The following is a 19,833-nucleotide window of genomic DNA, read 5'->3' as shown; positions in this document are numbered from 1 at the left end:
TCAATAAAATGACTGTATGTTATAATATATATTTAATGAAGAAAAAGTTGAATGACCTACAACTATTGACATTAGGTTAATCACAATACGTTGTATGTATATTTAAAAACAGGTAAATTATCGTATTACACTGTGATAAAAAATACATATGGGACAATATTATGAACTGAGAGGTGAAAATGTGTAACCTACTGCAAATGTTACACACAGCATACTTTGCTTGTTAGAAAGTATACACTATTATTTGTTCAAATAACTCACACTTATAGAGCATAGTCCGGAACCGCGTGAGCGCTACGGTCGCAGGTTCGAATCCTGCCTCGGGCATAGATGTGTGTGATGTCCTTAGGTTAGTTAGGTTTAATTAGTTCTAAGTTCTAGGAGACTGATGACCTAAGATGTTAAGTCCCATAGTGCTCAGAGCCATTTGAACCATTTTTATAGAGCATAACAAGTATCTGTAGACCAATGGCGGACTCAGGGGGGAAAGTAAAGTGATTAGTTTCTCCATTGACAGCCCGAATATCTTGATGAAATAGCAGTAAATGGCAGTCCCAGGGAGGACAAAAGTTGAGACAGTTCCTCCACTGTCACAGAATTCACGCGCAGCTCATGCAAGGTTCATATGCTCGCCTTTCTTTCTACTACATCTCACTTTTTTTTTCCCAGTCAAAGCCGATACTTGTGCACATGCATCCGACCGTATGTATGTGACCGATTTCCTAGGACGATTCTGTCTAGGGGTGTGTGGCCCGACGGTGGTGGCCTGTGGCGGGAATGAGTCACGTTTCCCACTGACGGCAGGAGTCGTCCCAATGGAAGAGGCCTGTTGGGATGCGTGTCGTCCTCTAGACGGTTGAATAGCGAGCTAACACTTAGTATGAGTTGGATAGCTTTCGTAATAACGTGGAAATTTGAGAAGATTCCATATGGACCTGTGTTTGCGCTGGACCATTATTCCCTCATACGTAAAATGTCTGGTTGACTGCTTCTTCCCATTTACCGCATTTATTTAGTTGAGAGAACATCGACTGTGGTGTGCACGTCTATCAGGTGAAAGACAGATGGAAGACACGTTTGCTGGTGCTCTAGACATGAGACACACCTTAGTTGACTTTGTAAATTATAAAGATGATTTGGAATCTACTGTATCACCGACATTGGTATTCGTGAGTGGAAATATGTTTCCTCTATTTTTTTCGAGTTTTCACGTACAGATCTTAGCAGGCAGGGTAAGTTTTGGGTTCCTGGAGAAATAATTTCCAGTGTGTATCTTCAGAATTATCCTGTGCAAGCGATCGGTAGCATACTGCTGCGTGCTTGATATCGAAAAGTATAGCGAAATACATGGAATGATATTCTGACAAACCATGAAATATTACATGTGGTCTTGTAATTCCAGAGTCTGGACATTGGTGTAGAAAGCAAACAAGCAAGCAGGTCATGACCCGAAATGGTGACGTCTTTGTGCTGAGGCTAACCGACCCAGCCTTTATGCAACAGTCTTCGCAGTATATTTTCAAGTATCTGGTGGTCGCTACTGCATGTCCTATCGTGGGGGGTGTATAGATTCAGCAAATCGATAGGCATAAGGAGAACGAAAAAAAAATTTTTACGTGGAAAATTAAGTGCGCTATAGACGCTGATATTCTTTCCAGAACCATGTTCGTGAAGAGGAGACATATCCAGTATATTTCTCGTTGTCAGATTGCGGCAACAATCCTCATATTTAATTGTAGTTACACTAATAAATATGTGTGTGGTTCCCAATATTCTTGTGAGTCTGCAGATGGCTGTAGCATGCGTAGCAGCAAGCAAGCATGGCATCCTTTGTACACCAGTTCAGAGAGTCCAAGAAAACTTATGGCTTACGACGATTTGGCTCACGCCCCCCCCCCCCCCCCCCTGAGTGGGTGAATAGTGAACTAATATCCAGACTGCTTTGAGTTGCCTTCGGAACCGCGTATGTTGCGTGTATACTCTGTAGAAACTCTCTCTGGTTCATATGCTCTTCCGCAGTTGCATTCATGGGCTGCGTTTACGGTGGTAGTTTTCCCCCGTCGGCGCTGCACAGCGGCGTGGTGAATACGTGGGATGTATTTGACGATCTGTAGATCACTTTTTCAGTGTTTAACTGTCAGTGCAATATGGCGATCTATACAAAATAGTTTTTTGCCGCTGTAAGTTTTGTCCGGAGAAAAAACGTAGGACAGAGCTCCATTTATTCACAAGACATAAATATAGCATTGAGAGCATTTCACTGCACCTGTGCTAGTGAATCGCTACACAGACGTCTCTCGCTTTGCAATTAGGCCCACGATGGACTGGCAGGTTTGCATGGTGGCTGGGTAGCACTTACGCGGCCAGAGGCACCTTGCGTGTTCCGTTAGGATCGCTGGGAAAAATTCAGCCTGAGGTGTTCTTGTTAGCATTGGAAGAGGTTTCTGTAGCGCGACCTGTGACGTCAGTATCCATAGGTACAGATGTTTCGCGCTAGCAACTATAATTACGTGGGCGTGGCCCAGAGGGTGACTTGGGTCTCATTTACTTAGACATGTGACTGCAGTATAACACTCGAAGAACTCTTAGACGCGACTTGCACCTGCCTTTGGCAGTGACGTGAGAGCAGTGGCTCATGCTCCGGCACTGGCTTGCGGCCTGCAGTGGCTCATGGCTGCGTCTGGGGGTGCACACGTTAGAGTTCCTGATAGTTGTGGTTGACGATAGTTCGAAAACGTTTTTAACGTGCAATGAGTATTTGTGCAGTGCATTACTTTCGGCTGCTTAAGCGCTGTGAGAGTGTTTGCAGACTTTTACATGCATTATTTTTTGTCAATGTATGAGTTGTTTTTGTGTCTGAAAATGAGTGTACTGCATTATTTTGGTCATTTACGAGTAGTTTGCAGATCTGTACGCTGTGTACTGCGTTATTAACGAGTAGTTTGCAGGTATTTAGAGTACTTACTGCGAACTCAAGCACATCCGGGTGAGTATTTTGTATCAGTGTAATAAATATACTATGTCAAATCCATCCCTAAATAAATTGTTCTGAAATGAATAAAGTACATCTTTCCTATTTCCAGCAGCCCAGAAAGGGCTGAGTCCTTTTCCACAATTTTTCCCCTCCAGACCGCCATCTTGGATTGCAGCACAGAGGTGACGATGGCGCCCTCTGGTGGCAGCTCTGTGCACTCGGTCCGTTGGACTCCAGACCCCACGGTGAACACACTGAATGGAACTAATGTCTTAAACTGCTTACATAAACACTGTAAGGTGTCAGGCAAATCCAACAACTTCCATGAAACTCCTGACATGATAAGCAAATGTGGCAGTATCTCACATAGCTCCAAATAAATCCTGACATTAAATTAACCAAAGTAATACGATCAACGAGTGAGCAAATGGAATACCACAGACTAACACAAGAACGCCTTAATGCATGTCATACCTTCCCACCGTGAAACAGACGCAGTTCTGAGGGGAGAAACGAGAACAGAAGGTGAGAGCAGAATCTTGTAGGCTTGGAGGCCCTACGATAAGGGACGAACACCCACGTCATCAGCCGACCGCCAAACCCCCCCCCCCCCCCCGCCCATGTTAAAAGATAGAGCCCTCCAGAAGAACAGTATAGAACTTACGATAACACTAAAAGTGCCACACCAGCTGCAAGTTTTAGCGTGAGACTTTTTCGCGTCTCTGTTATGTTGCAATCGTTAAAAATGTTGCCCCACCACGGAAAATATAACGTTTCTCATTGGATAAACAGAATTTTTGTAGGCGGAGCTTAAGGTTAACATTGAGACCCTGAATGGTCAGTTGAAACCACAGCCAGATAGCTTTTCTAAAACCAACTTCGGTAAATTGTAGTAAGGAGAAGTTAGGAGAGAGTTGCTTCCGAGACGGCGAGATGTGAGGAGCTGCGCAGCCCGCCACCCCCTGACGCTGCCTAAACACCGACAAGGTAATGAACGCACACGGTGCTGCATTTTTGAGCGCATAAGGCTTCACTCAGAACTGCAGAAGCCTCATCTGTTACACCCCCTTTTTGCGTAACACTAGTGTCGATCGTCAATTAAAGCTCATGGTATTCACATTTGCTATGTAAGTTAAAATCTGATTTTTCTGTTATATAATTATTGGGAAGCCACATCAGCCACTGTAATTTACGACAAGTTAGATAAGTAATTAAGGATAATTGAGGGTCACTGTAGACCATTTTGATAGTTTTCTCTTTTGTGAAACTTAATTTAAACCTAGATTATAGATGTGATATGGCATAGGGCATCCTTCGATCCATTGTAGAACTTGGAAACCCATTCAGGGAATATTCGTTCACATTTTTGTTGAACGCAGTTGGTTTTTATCATCCTGTATTAAAACATTTCCTTTTATCAATAGTGCAATTTATAAACAATGTTTTGTGAGTAGAATATAATATGCAATGGTAAACTTAACTGCATTTTCGACGTTATTTTACCAGCAAGCCATGAACCCCTTCCACTAAATTTAGTTAGTATTGAGACTCTTTTACAGGGAGTGCAGTGGAGCTGACGCTGAAATCAATAAGAATTTGATTGTATCGTCGCTAGTCTCACTGAACTCTTCTGAACTCTACATGTCAAGTGTGGTCTGGAGTCTCCTTACCAGCAACAGGTCCCAGGTTCAAACTAGTCAATTCCTTAAAAATCACGCTCAGAGAGTCGTTGGGCGAAAGTGGTAGGAAGACACAACTTAGAACAAACAGACACCATGCAGAATGTTAGAGAATGGCGACCCTGCCAGGATGGTGAAGTACCATGATTGAAGGTCGACCACATGTCTAAGTAGGTCAGAAAAATATGCTGTTGTAAAATATTCGTAAAAAATATTTTTTCTTAAAGTTATACATAGTCGAAAACAGTAGCTGCAGCGATAGATAGTAAGAAAGTATTGAATAGAAAGTGAGACATTCTATCAGAGACAATAGCATAATTAAGTTGTGAATTATAATATTGTTATAGTTAAGTTTTCTCTCCAATGCAAGCCCACAGGTGGCGGATACATCGTTGACAAGTTGGTTCTGGCCCAACAAGTAAGTGAATGGATTGTCAGTCTTGGGTGTAATAAGTGTCAAGTCGTGTGAGCAAAAAATTTATGAAACGCGTGAGATCGTATGAGCGCATGTTGACGCGAAGTAGGGCACGTGAATTGCTTTTAAAACAGAAAATAAGCGAATCAGAAAGATTAGCAATGGCAGATCAAGACATTGACCGATTTGAGGTAGAGACCCAGCATGAAGATGGACAGAGAGTAGAGGACTGTACAACAGACGATGCAGTATCGCGAGAAATAGGACAGATAACGCACCATAACGAGGATAATGTACGCCAAGGCACAGAAAACCTAGGTCAGCATACGACAGAGGAGCAGGAAAGTACAGAGACAGTCGATGAGGATTCTAACTTGCGTCTTGAATACGTAGAACCCATAGTACAGGTAATCAGAGCTCCCTCACCACTGAGTACAAGGAATTCGAGCAGAAACGTGTCACCGCACAGTTCAATGCAATCGGTTGTGAACCAACACTTGGGTGAAAACACAGAGCGTAGGACGTCGGAAGAAAACGCCATAGGACCCACTAATCTGGCAGAATTATTACAACAAATTACGGAAACCATGACAAGGCAAAATAAAGAAACAGCGAACCAAATTAAAATTCAGAATGCAGAAACGACGAAAAAAATTGTAGAAACCTCGAGACAAATGCGTGAGATTAAACAACAAAACAAAAAAAATTCAGTTACGCTTAAGTCGTATTGAAGACGAGGTAAAAGAATCTCGAGAAGTGATAGGAAACTTAATAACAGGTCACAATCAACTGAGAACAGACATTGGCAAGGTACAAGCGGACGTACAAACATTGCGTAGTGACATTCAGGACGAGATCAAAACATTACGTAACAACATCCAGGGAGAAGTCAAGAAACTAGAGAAACTGATAAACGAAATTACTAGACAAGCAGCAGGTACAGCGCGTGAAATTGTTGAAAACAGTGTGTTACGCGAAAGTATCACAAAAGCAGCGCTGAAAAGATATGATAATCGCATAGTGAAAATAGAAGCGCAAACGAAGCAACAGTTTCAGAAATTGCGAACAGAGTTGTTGCAAACTATTGAAGAGCGAAGTGAACAGGATCGAACAAGCACTGAGTCTGCAACCACATCCGTATCTGTAACAGCACCGGAAAAACAAGCAATTAACGAGGATATTACGTATTTGCGATTCCAGTCACAGGCGGAAAATATACGTGAAATCAGACAGCCTGCACAGCAACAAACACGTTTCAAAATTCTTGATGAACAAACGGCACCACAAACACATGCGGAACCACAAATGTATGTTTCAAGACAGTTTTGATCGTGCAATGACGCGGCAAGGTTAACCAGACAAGATACCGAACCAATACGTGACAATGGAAAGCCAGGTCGCGAAGAGTACAGTGCAATGCATTCAGCTACACGTTCACAACCAATGGAAGAAAATTACTGCGTACCACTTCAACGATACTACGCAAGGGTAAGCGAAAGTTACTGTGGTCAATATCCAGTGGATCAACCACAACCAGAAAGAACGACGGGAGAAATGATCAGAAACAAAAGTGGCGAAGAATCGCGAATTTCATATGGAACTATGACGATCATTTCCTCACAGTCAGAAAATTTCAACATTTTCGAGAAGGAAACTCATTAATCCACGAACTTTTGTTGACCAATTCCGAGTAGGATTACCAGAACACTGGACATTAGCACACAAATGAGACTTTGTATGTGCACACATGTCAGGAACAGTCGCAGAAACCATGCAGAATGTTGCAGCGACATGCCAATCGTACGAAGATTTCAGAGAGAAGTTTCTCTCACAATATTGGTACAGCGAAGCACAGAACAGACTGAAGTACGAATTATTACAGAACCCATATTTTGAAAATTCAGGAGAGAAGAGTCCTGTGAAATTTTTCGAAGTAATGGCAAAGAAAAATCAATGCTTAGATGTACCATACAGTGACGGAGAGTTGATTAAATTATGCGCGATGAAGTTATCATTGAAATACCAGCAATCATTAGTAGGTCGCAGAGGCAATGACGTCTAAGCATTTAAAGGAATTCTAAGGGAACTAGAGTTTATATTTTCGGAAGATGACGCCAGAAAAAGACGAGGCGCACGTGAAATCAAAAGCAAAAAGCAGTGGAATCCACAAGACACACAGTACGAAGAAACAATAATTACGAACCACGTGATTACTTCGCACCAAGAAACGACAGCAGATTTCAACAAAAAAAAAAAAAAAAAAAAACGGTTATGGATTTAGAAGAGAATACGGCAACAACTATAATTCACCCAGGAACGGCAATAACTATTACAGAGGGAATAATGACAACCGGAACGGGTATTGGAGCGCCAATAGACCGACATATTATCGACAAAGAAACGAATATCAACAAGCGGAGCAAGAAAAGGGAATACAGATAGAAGAGGTGGAGGTAAGACCACCAACCCGAAAAACGTTCGAATTGACAGCTAAGCGCCCATGCCAAAGAGAATGACGCACCGACCCAGGATAATAGCAGCATCTTGAACAGAGAAGTAAATACCTTATCACGAGAAGAGAAGGAGGAAGAAACAAAACCGCAGGGACCAGATGAAAACGAAGGCAGGAAAATAACAATATCATGTTGGGAAAAATTAATTGGGAGAATACTGACGAGGGAGATGAATTACCAGAGGAATGCACAACGAATGTAGGAGGAAAAGACGAAGTAATGAGTATTTCAGACCTATTTGAGATGAAAACCAGGAAAAGCGAATTAAATGAGGATAATGCGCTGTCGACAGAAGTTGAAAATAAGTTACTAGTGGACACACAACCCAGCGTATATAATGAAGGAATTTATGAAGCGATAATTCGAGCATTTAGATGCGATTATGTGGAAGTAGCGACGAAGAAGGAGAAGATAGACAAGGATGAGGAAAAAACAGAGCATGTTGAGGAAAGCGTAAATGAAGGAAGAAATAGAGAAGAGGAAATAAAAGAGAGAGAAGTAGCAGTCGAAGCTTATCCTACAGAAAGTTCGAATTCACAAGGGAAATTCCTGAAAAGACTCGTGTATGATTCAGTGGAGGATTCGTTGATGCAAGAAGAAGAAGAACAGAACCAACCCTTTCAAATTCAACCAATTTTGAAGGCCATGGTAAATCATATCCCAGTCAATACTGTAATTGATAGCGGAAGTGAACTGACCGCGATCTCAGAAAATTTATTCATGCAGTGTAATGCCAATGAGGAATTGCCAGTTCTGAAAACATGTAAGATTAAAGTAAGAGGTCCTATTAGATACAATGCTGCGGAAGTTACGAGACAAACAGGGTTAACTCTTTCATGCCAAGGTCAAAAGATCGAAGGCAACTTCGTGATTATACCTAAACTAACTGTAGATTTTATTATAGATGCAGATTTTTTAAATGAGAGACGAGCGATAATAGATATGGGGAAAGGTAGCCTAACATTCGGAAATGTCACACTTCTCTTTGAGCAAAAGCTAAAATTAGAAGAAATACCTGTTATAAACAAGCAATTAATAATGATGCGAGATAAAGAGGATGCAGAATTAGAATGGTATACACAAAAGGGGGAATCGCCTCAACTCATGTTAGAAGTCCATAAAGAAATTGACAAAAAATTTCAAGAAGTTCAAGTAAATAATCAGCACAATATTTCAAGTTTATGTTGCAGATAAGATCGTCAGGAGAAAGAAAAATGAAGAAAGAGAAAGGTGGGAAAAAGAAAGTAGTTTCAATAAAAACAAAAACAAAAATGACACCAATAGTAGCAGAGATTAAGGTGAAGGGATAAAGCGTAGATAGTCTAACAGCATGAAATACTAAAATGCTATACACCACGGCACTACACAAAATAAAAAATGAATTTGAGGTTTCTTGAAGAAGTTAAAACTCAAAATATCTTAGAATTGTAACATAGAAAGGGCGCCAAAATTTGTAAAGCTTTTTAAAAAGTCGTAAAACAATGTAGGTACTAGACATATGTTAGATGATTATAAGTAAAACTTGTTGTAAGAACTATTGTAAAAACTCCAGCAAGGACCGGATGCAATGACCCACAAGTTGCAACAAGGGAAGTATCAAGAAAGAAAAGGACGTAATGAGCAAGACACCATTCCTACAAGGCAGAAGTGTCGAGAGAAGGGAAAGGACAGCGAGACCAACAAAGTATCCGAAGTGGGCAGTAAATCCGCTGCTAAGCGGAACCACGGAGTGGCGGAACCCTGCTGGGACAGAACACGGACGACCAAGAGGGCCTTGGGACGCCCCGACTCAGCGGAGCGAGCAAGAAACGGCCCGACGAGAAGACCGCTTAAACAAGCCACCACTGGCAAAAAATATGTGTAAAAGTCACTCTACTGCTATTAAACAGCATGCTGATGCACGAAACTGAACAAAACTTCCACAAAGTGGAACGGACATGCGCAAACAATTTATCAAACTGTTACTAAGAGGAGAACTTCAAAGCGACTAGTTATCAATAAATATTCCCATATCCTGCCCAGAGAAGAACCAAGAATCAAGTATTAAGCAGAGAAAAAGCAGGAAGAATGGAAGTTGAAGATTTGCAAGATTGAGACAAAGAAAGAAGATGAGTGAAGAATAGATGACATACATTCCCAAATCCCTATCCCATTGTAAACTAGTGGTCTGCAAAGTATTAAAACGAAAAGCAACCGCTTTCAGCGGCATATAACGATGACTTTCACGCATACAAAGCCAGTGAACCACGAGATTCCGCACTCACAGCTCCATTCCATTATGGGACCTCCACAACAGCAATACACCATTGCAAAGCCAACAAGGAATGACGAACGAAGCTGTACATCAAATACTTGCCCTCATCCATCTCGCTCAAGTCCATCAACTTCATGCATAAACATTCGTCAACCTCATGCATAAACATTCATAGGATCATGAAAATGGTGATGTAGATATTGTGCAAAATACATGTGAGAAAAACTAAATAAGTACAGCACACAAGACAGCCAATAAACTACAAAATAACAGTCATTGACTATGGAATTAAGTAAAAAATAGACTGTCGATAAAAATAAGTCATTAGTTCTGAAATGGACAGTATATAAAGAACAAAAGTAAGGCATAATAAACACTAAAACTATATGCCACTTATTTTCTCCTCATAAAAATAAAAGAATAACTATATTTTACTTATTTTCTCCTTATAAAAACAAAGAATAAAAAATTATCTTGTTAGATGTTTTCCCTTTTTTTAACATTTGTGCCATGTGCTAGGATAATATCTCAATACTTGTGTATGTATATTTCTTTGTCAAAGCAACTCTTTGAAATGATTCTTATTTGTTAGTGTAACAATGTTGAAATGAGTGTCTAGAACCAAAAACATTTTACATGTACATGATATTTAGAAAATGTGTTAGGAATATATTTTACTTATTTACTACATTTATAAAAAAAACAATATTTCTAAGAAAATCGATGTGAAAAACTCCTCACTTTCGATAACAAACTTCTTAAAAAACAAACTTCACACTTAAATAAAGAAAGAAAATAATTACAAATTAATAATGATAATAGAACAAAAATACTCTTCTCTTGTCAATATAATCATATTTTTGAGAATAACGTGGAAGAATATAAAAATATAAATTAGTAATACAAACTAGCATAGAAGTAGAATAACATGGGTGAACAGCAGGCAACAAAATTTAGATAAAGGAATAATTTTTGAATGACTTAGACAACGATTCATCATTGCCTAACTTCAGTGCAAAAATTAAGTTCGAAGGGTGGTGGTATGTAAGGTGTCAGGCAAATCCAAAACCTTCCATGAAAACCCTGATATGATTAGCAAATCCGGCAGTAAGTCACATAGCTCCAAATAAATCTTGACATTAAATTAACCAAAGTAATACGATCAACGAGTGAGCAAATGGAATACCACAGACTAAAACAAGAATGTCTAAATGCATGTCATACCTTCCCATTGTCAAACAGATGCAGTTCTGAGGAGAGAGCAGAATCGTGTAGGCTAGGAGGCCCTACGATAAGGGACTGACACCCATGTCGTCAGCCAACTGCCAAAACCACCCCATCGCCCATGTTAAAATATAGAGCCCTCCAGAAGAACAGTATAGATCTTATGATAACAGTAAAAGGGCCACACCAGCTCCAAGTTTTAGCGTGAGACTTTTTCGCGTCTCTGTTATGTTGCAAATGTTAAAAACATTGCCCCACCACAAAAAGTATAACGTTTCTCATTGGATAGTTAGAATTTTTGTAGGCGGGGCTTAAGGTTAACAATGAGACCCTGATTGGTCAGTTGAAAACACAGCCAGATAGCTTTTTTAAAACCAACTTCAGTAAATTGTAGTAAGGAGAAGTTAAGAGAGTTGCTTCAGAGATGGCGAGATGTGAGGAGCTGCGCCGCCCACCACCCCCTGACACTGCCTAAACACCGACAAGGTAATGAACGCGCGCGATGCTGCATTTCTGAGCGCATAAAGCTTAACTCAGAACTGCAGAAGTCTCATCTGTTACATCCCCTTTTTGCGTAATACTAGTGTCGATCATCAATTAAAGCTCATGGTAATCCCATTTGCTACATAAAATCGTATTTTTCTGTTATATAATTATTGGGAAGCCACATCAGCCACTGTAATTTACGACAAGTTAGATAAGTAATTAAGGATAATTGAGGGTCACTGTAGACCAATTTGATAGTTTCCTTTTTTGTGAAACTTAGTTTAAACCTAGATTATAGATGTGATATGGCATAGGTCATCCTTAGATCCATTGTAGAACTCGGAAACCCATTTTTGTTGAACACAGTTGGTTTTTATCATCCTGTATTAAAATATTTCCTTTTATCAATAGTGCAATTTATAAACAATGTTTTGTGAGTAGAATAAAATTTGCAATGGTAAACTTAACTGCTTTTTCTACGTTATTTTACCAGCTAATTAAAATAGGAAAGCCTTGAACCCCTTCCACTAAATTTCGTTAGTATGAAGATTCTTTTACACAGAGTGTAGTGGAGCTGATGCTGAAATCATTAAGTATTTGATTATATCATCGCTAGTCTCACTGAACTCTTCTGAACACTACATGTCATGTGTGGTCTGGCGTTTCCTTACCAGAAACAGGTTCCAGGTTCAAACTAGTCAATTCCCTAAAAAACACGATCAGAGCGTCATTGTGTGAATGTGGTAGGGAGATACGACTTAGAACAAACTGACACCACGCAGAATGTTAGAACACTGCATGCAAACTAAAGACTTACGTCCATCCTATCCAGCACAGGCTGTCCTTTCCCCAGCAATTCCTAGGAAGAGGTGGTGGTCAGATGACTTAGGTTAGTGGAGGTACCCAAAGTGACCTTTTTCCCGCCATTTTCTTAGGTTAGTTGATGCAGCTGTGGTTTGTTGCATTGTCCTCCTGGAATTTGAACTTCCCGCCATTTTCTGGAGGAGGGGGGAGGAGGGGGTTAGGTTAGTGGACGTAGTGCAATTGACCTATTTTCGTGCCAAAATTTGAACTTTCCGCCATGGTGTCACTGCGACATTGCCATATCTATCACACGATCTTGGATCTGCCATCTTAAATAAATTTGGCAACAATGGAGAGTGGGGACATATGAAGGTTGTTCTACTACTACTGTGTAGCCTTAGCAACATACGTGTTTGTGTTCCATGATCATTTCTCTCCTACCAATACTTTCTTGTACTGACCCCAGACACTAGTGCAATACTTCGTAATTGATAGCGCAGTTGATTTACTTAAAATGCTTCAAATTCGGTCCGTCTGGAGCTCCATCATGAATAAACCACACATTTCGTCTTCATTTGATTTACTTAAAATGCTTCAAATTCGGTCCGTCTGGAGCTCCATCATGAATAAACCACACATTTCGTCTTCATAACCTTGCGTTATGTTGTCACAACACACTCATCTCTACTATACACCAATAAGTGATACTATCCTCCTTGACATGGGTGTTTCTGGAGAGATCTTGTACACTTGGATTGGCGCTATGAGCAAGATCTGTGTGGAACAGTCTTTGCTGAACAGTGGTTACTGACTTGCTTCACTCTGTTCCTTCACGAGACATGGAATGTAGAGGTTATAGTTGCCTTCTACTTCTGGCCAGCTGCAAATCAGAATCAGTTTCAGAAGCTGGGACATCGTCGCGAAAAAACAGTGAGCCGTATATGCAATAAGTATCCTTTAATTTACGTCTATGGTCACAAACGTTTTGTTAAGAGATTACCAGTTTCGGTCATCAATGACCATCATCAGATCTGCAGCCGTGCCACTATGGCTGCAGTACATTTGGACTTTGTTTTTATGAAACAGATCTGATGATGGCCATTAACGACCGAAACTGGTAATCTGTTAACAAAAAGTTTGTGACCATAGACGTAAATTAAAGGAAACTTATTAATTAAGTCAGAGGCAGAGTATGGTTCAAAATGGTTCAAATGGCCCTGGCACTATGGGACTTAACTTCTGAGGTCAACAGTCCCCTAGAACTACATAAACCTAACTAACCTAAGGATATCACACACATCAATGCCCGAGGCAGGATTCGAACCTGCGACAGGAGCCGTCGCGCAGTTCCAGACTGTAGCGCCTAGAACCACTCGGCCACTCTGGCCGGCTGGCAGAATTTCAGGGAGGGTTAGTCAAAGACAATGCGTGTAGATCTTTCAAACTACGACTTTAGCCTAAGAACGTGAGAGTGCTCTGTGACTCCCATCCGCATAACGAAAGAGGGCAGTCGTAATAATAAATGATCGAAGTACTGGAAGAATGTAGATGAGCAAAGGACGCCGTCTGGTATACTTTGGTATATATAAGATAGTGAATTAACAATGAGTGCACATACTGCCCAATGATCTATCTACATTCGCAATCTTCGATATGGTACACACAGAGTAGTGGAGGGGTGGTTTAGCTATTTAACAGAAAATGGGAAGCATGCTGCCGCCTAATTTGTCCTTTTTTGAGTTATGGAAAACCTTGTAATAATGCTAAAATTCATTGCACTCTCAACTGTGATGCTTATTACAGTAAATCGACAGCGTCTTTTCAATCCCCTCCGTCCACTGGTACGCTGTTAATTACCACATTATGATTGACTGACATCACTTTTTTGAGATGGACAGAGAGTCCAGGGATGGCTCGCACTGAAACAGTGATAGTGTGCAAGACTGCAGTGTGATGGATCAATCGAAACAGGACTTCTAGACATCTGCTACCACGTCACTGTGAAAGTTGACAGCTGTTTGGAAACGCCCCACATCGCCGTAAATCTCTACCAGTTTCCATATGCCGCGATGTCTTCCACATTTTTTGTCAATAAGAAACACCGCCTCTGTATTTTATTTCAATCATCCTGAGTGTATTTTGGAAGCAGCCGCAGCATAATTTACAACATGCGATGTCCAGTTTTGTGTGAATGCCAATGGATCGAGACGTGTTAATGTCGGTTTAGCACCTGGCACAGGCCCCGAAGTCACGGTGGAAGGAAACAAAGTGATGGCGGTGAATGTAGCTGTAGTCATGCAGTGCTTGGATGTGTTACAGCATAAAGAGACAATGTGTCAATCAACAACACTGGGACCCTGTCTTGCAACTGATAGTCTGTAGGATGTGATCCTCCTACGGTACAACTGATGAAACTTTACACTGATCTTTGGAAGCGAATACGATAGCCATATATTGTCAATGCCGGCATGCAGACGGTATTTGTTTTCGATATATCACAATACAGGGGCATGATAATATTTTATCGAATTCTCTAACAGATGACATTAACAGAGTTTTATAGTTCATATTTTTTCTCTGTACGAAATAACGTGGAGGAAGGGAGCGTTTGGTGACAGACATGAACGCACCCCGAGAGATGCAGATCTCCTTCAGACTGCAGTACCTGTCTGTAGTTTGGAGACGTACCTCGTTCTTCTTCCATGCCCTCTGTGGAGTCTTCCTAATTTTCCCAACAAGAAACACCACTGTAGCTGCTCGTACTATCTTCTCTACTAGCTCTTGTTGCAGGGGAAACAATGCCGGCCGTGGTGGTGTCGCGGTTCTAGGCGCTCAGTCCGGAACCGCGCGACTGCTACGCTCGCAGGTTCGAATCCTGCCTCGGGCACGGATGTGTGTGATGTCCTTAGGTTAGTTAGGTTTAAGTAGTTCTGAGTTCTAGGGGACTGATGACCACAGATGTTAAGTCCCATAGTGCCCAGAGCCATTTAAACCATTTCTTTGCAGGGGAAGACTTCGTTTGGCTCTGGCCTTACATGTTGCACACGGTTGGCAGTGCTGTGGCAACATGTTAACATTTTCACTGAGTGGTCAAAACGCCGTCCTATTGCTTTAACTCACCTCACGCTGTTTCTCCACAGGATGCAGAATGTCTTAGATACAGCGCTCTCCGATTTCCGTCAAGTTCCGACTTAAACTGGGACGATCACATGGAGAGAGCTGCAGGGAGAGCGGGACAGAGACTGAGGAGCAGTTACAAGATGCAGAGGGTCTGACTAGAACACCACACTGGAGTTTTACTGTACGGGATCATTAGCAGATAGGTCCATAAAAGGTACTCGTTACGAGATATGAGAATGGCAGAATATGATTCATGAATGGCTGCAATCATTAAAAGACGTCTCTACAGGATCCAACGCAAGTATGTGGTGGGATGAATAGACTTGGTACCCATTCGCAGACAGCATTTCTACCACAAAGCATGACGCTATCAGTAACTCATGTGTCTGTCTATAGATCCAAGACCGCTTTTTATGCAGAGTTATGAATACATACCCATTATGAAAGTGTTTTTAATAGTGCAGTCCTTATGCGAAATGAATGTTGTGAGCTGTAGAAACCCTCTGCGGTTAGCTTCAAATGTGGGTTCTCAGTATCGTTCGTTGAAAAGAACTTAAGATTCCCATTTGACCTACCTGGTGAGTATAATACGACTGCTGAAAAAAAATAACTCGCCATGAATAGTGACTCTCATGACCAATTCAATTAATTAGCCTATCAAATTCATTCTAATGATGTGCCACCAAGTGGGTGGAGGAAATGGCTAGGGCACGACAGAATGATTCTTGATAGGCATTTTTTTTGTTTTTTCGTTGCGGTGATATCTGTTATGAAATTTCAGTCTCCCATCAACACAGGACGAGACAGGCTCTCACGATTTGTTTCGTAAACTCTAGTATGATGTAGCACGACATTGGTAAAACGGGACCTGTCATAATGTACAAAACAGCTACATCCTCTTGAATTATAGCTTCTTGTTGTCGAACGTAAAATGATTGTGTTTTTTCCGACTTGTGAGCCACTGGCATGAAATATTTTATACTCTAATGGTATTTTACATGTCTATAAAATTTGTAATACGCAAGTGGATGACAGTTTACTTATAGACACTGTTCTAAATGCGAGAGACGAGCTTAGGTCGTGTAATTTGTCCATCAAGCTGAAAGAGATTGCTTAATATATTTGTTTTTTTCCGGAGTTTAAATTCGTGCTTTTTCTTTCCCTCGATTACGGTTTCGAAATCAAAATCGTAGAAGCTTTTTTCCTGATTTTAAGAAGGGTAGTCTAGTCTCTGCTGATCGTCTCTAATCGGCGGCCGTGCACTTCCTTGGATGTCGCAAAATAATGAGATCTGAATTTTATCCTGCAGTTAAACATAAAAACAATACCGATTTCGCTCATAAAACTGAAATTAAATGGACTGCACCTATTATCGTGGAAAGATGACATTTATTACCATCACGATTGCGTTTTCCTAGATGCTTGATTATAGGAGATTCGTTGATGTTAAATACAAATGCTACAGTGCAATTCTCAGAATGATGTCCACTTACTGACGTGGTGGCCGCATTCCTGGAAGGTCGGTACTGTTCTTTTAGACAGACAATCTGCGGTCAGAACAGTCCCCATTTACCATAATTTTGTTCTGACGGGTGTTGGCGTCACGCTGTATTGTATGTGTAGCTTTCTTCGGCGTCGATAATTCTGACCACTGACACGTGCTGCGCTGGGAGGCTGCTATGGGTTCTGCAGGTGCTTTAGGCGAAAGGATTCCTGTTTTCCAAGCAGGTGACTTCTGAAAAAGCCATCTCAAGAGTCGTCTGGATTTTCGTTGTTGTTCCAGAAGGTTTCAGCCTTTCTGAGAAATATGCTTAACAGATTGCAAGAAAGAATTGTGTTGACGTTATATAAAAGTTTAATCCATCACAGAAATTTCGTTGTTGCTTTAGAGGGTCCAGTCTTTCGCAGAAATATGTTTAACCGATTGCAAGATTGAGTTGTGTTTACGTTAAACAAAAGTTTTCTCCATCGCAGAATGACAGACCTATTGTATGCATTGGGGTCGTGCCTCCACTCCGTGAGGTCTCCGCCCAGCTGAGTCCCATGACCGGGGAGTTGCGTGTGGGGGCAGGGCTGTGTCGCTGTATTTTGGACGAATAAGTAGCACTTCGAGCGGCCGTCTTTTATTTCCTATTGTTTAGTTGACCATAGATGCTTCTTCATACCATGACCTCAAAAGCAGTCAGTGTCCTTGGCGGTATGGGGGACGGGCGGTTGCGGCCAGCGGCCACTGAGGGGTGAGGATGGGAACCGCGAAGCGCTCGGTGGAGCAGCTAGCCATTTGAAAAAGCGATCTGGAGCGTTCTCCGGAATTTCATTGTTGTCCCAGAGGAGCCCAGTCTTTCCAATAGTTAGGGTTAACAGACTGCACTAAGTAGTCTGTTCTTCTCGCCTTTTGACTGTCTGTGACTGATTTCCACAGACTGGAGACAGTACATCAATGGCAACAGAAGGATCTATTTGTGCACCAGCAGCAGCAAGATAGAAAAGGCACCTATCCTACCTATGGTCTGGAGGGAGAGAGGGAGGAATTGGGAATGGATGAGGGGTGGAAGGGGGGTAAGACTACCCCCAAGTTGGTTAGTTTGTATGTGCCCTTTTGTGGTAGTTGTGTTACTACGAGGATTTTTTTCCCAGTCACCAGTATGTGTGTTGCTTTATGAGTCAAACATTATGAGTGCTGATTTTCATACGATAATTTCTATGTGTAATTACAACAGTAATGCATATTCCATGAATGGTGGTATCGTGTATTGGCCTCGACTACCTGGGCTGCAGGATGATTGTCGAGCAGACGTCTGTAGCGAACTCTGAGGTCAAACAGCGGCAAATACAGTCCTCAGCTGTATGCTTGCACATAATACACTGATTTAACGCCTCTCTGTCCAAAATACCAGCATCTCAACAGTTGAAAATATTTCTCACGAGAAAGAATAAAGTTAGTACGTTACACCCCAGCCTTTTTCCTGCCAACTTGTAGGTGAAGGGTGGAGTTTGAGTATATCTGTCACTATTTTCGAGTGGCACTGTGAAATTTTTTCTCAGCAGGATAACACCAGTTGCATCGTATCGTCAATTTTTGTGTAGCGATATGCATATAGTTGTCCAATTATGGCCGATCATTTTGATTAATTACGTAATTAGGACCGATCCTTACTTCATATTTCCGACCAAAATAAATAAAGAACACCAACCCAACCTTCCTCTCCTGCACTGGGCAGTTTCCATGTGTTGTGGGGTGCACTTGGGCTTTCCATCCAGGAGGGTGGACCAGCACCAACACCAGCACCCCCCTCCCCCCCTCCTCCACCTACCTTATTGACAGGAATTTCGAATTTCGGAGAGAATTTCGAATTTCGGTGGGAATTTCTTTGTCTCAGGGCTGTGCTTTTTCCCACTGCATTCCCACCAGGGAACTCGCAGGAAATTAAAAATGGCAGTACCCTGCTACTTGTATTTCCCCAGAGTAGCCAGTTAGCAGCGTGAACACCTATATTTATTGCTGTTCTCCGAAGGCGAGAACTAACACTATATCTGGATCACAAACGTGTACAACCTACTTTCTCCTGAAATGTTTGAAAAGAATGATCCAAGTGATATTCTCATTGTATATGCTATCTTTGAGTGCTTACTAGCTCCTGTTTCGTGTTGGGGAGGTGATCCCAATGCTTCTCACTCCCCAGTACGACATGTACTGTATGCAGCAGCATATGAGTTTACTCGCATGATTCCAGTCGCAACAACTTCAATTCAAATGTCGTGGATAACCCAGCGTGATGATTGTTCTCTAAGCTTGGAAACCTTGCATAAGACGTTGACAACCTTGATAGCAAAGACATTCCAATAACCAAATAGCAGGAGAATGGCGCCTTTTACAAGCAGACAGTTAAACCGCATATTTGAGGCCTGCCTTTGAACACAAAAACGTAAACCCCACGTGAGGATCACTGTCATCTAATGGCGAAGTTCCGTAGTACGACTCACAATACATGTAACTTAAAGTACAAACTGCCTCTACAAATACCCTTCTGCTTCCTTAACATAATCGGATGTGATTCTCACTTTCTGGTTGAGTACATAGGTGCTTTCGGTTGATGAATGATGTGGTGAAACTCTTACCTGACAAGGTAGAAAAATACATTTCACTCTCCAAGTCAATAACACCAAGAATGTCACTTTGCATCCTGGACTGACTACTATTTATACAGGTAGCTCTTCAGAAGTTTTCTGAGAAGTTCGCCGAGAGGATATGATTATCACCAGAGTAGCGCTTCCTAATGACACAAAGTTTCATCTTGTAACGAAGAATGGGGCCTCTTACATGAATACTTGGATTCAAAAGAGAGACTCCGCAAAACCACATT

Source organism: Schistocerca piceifrons, chromosome 3 (assembly GCF_021461385.2).
Source record: "Schistocerca piceifrons isolate TAMUIC-IGC-003096 chromosome 3, iqSchPice1.1, whole genome shotgun sequence".
Lineage (NCBI taxonomy): Eukaryota > Metazoa > Arthropoda > Insecta > Orthoptera > Acrididae > Schistocerca > Schistocerca piceifrons.
The sequence above is the reverse complement of the archived record's forward strand: the minus strand, read 5'-3'. Positions refer to the sequence as shown.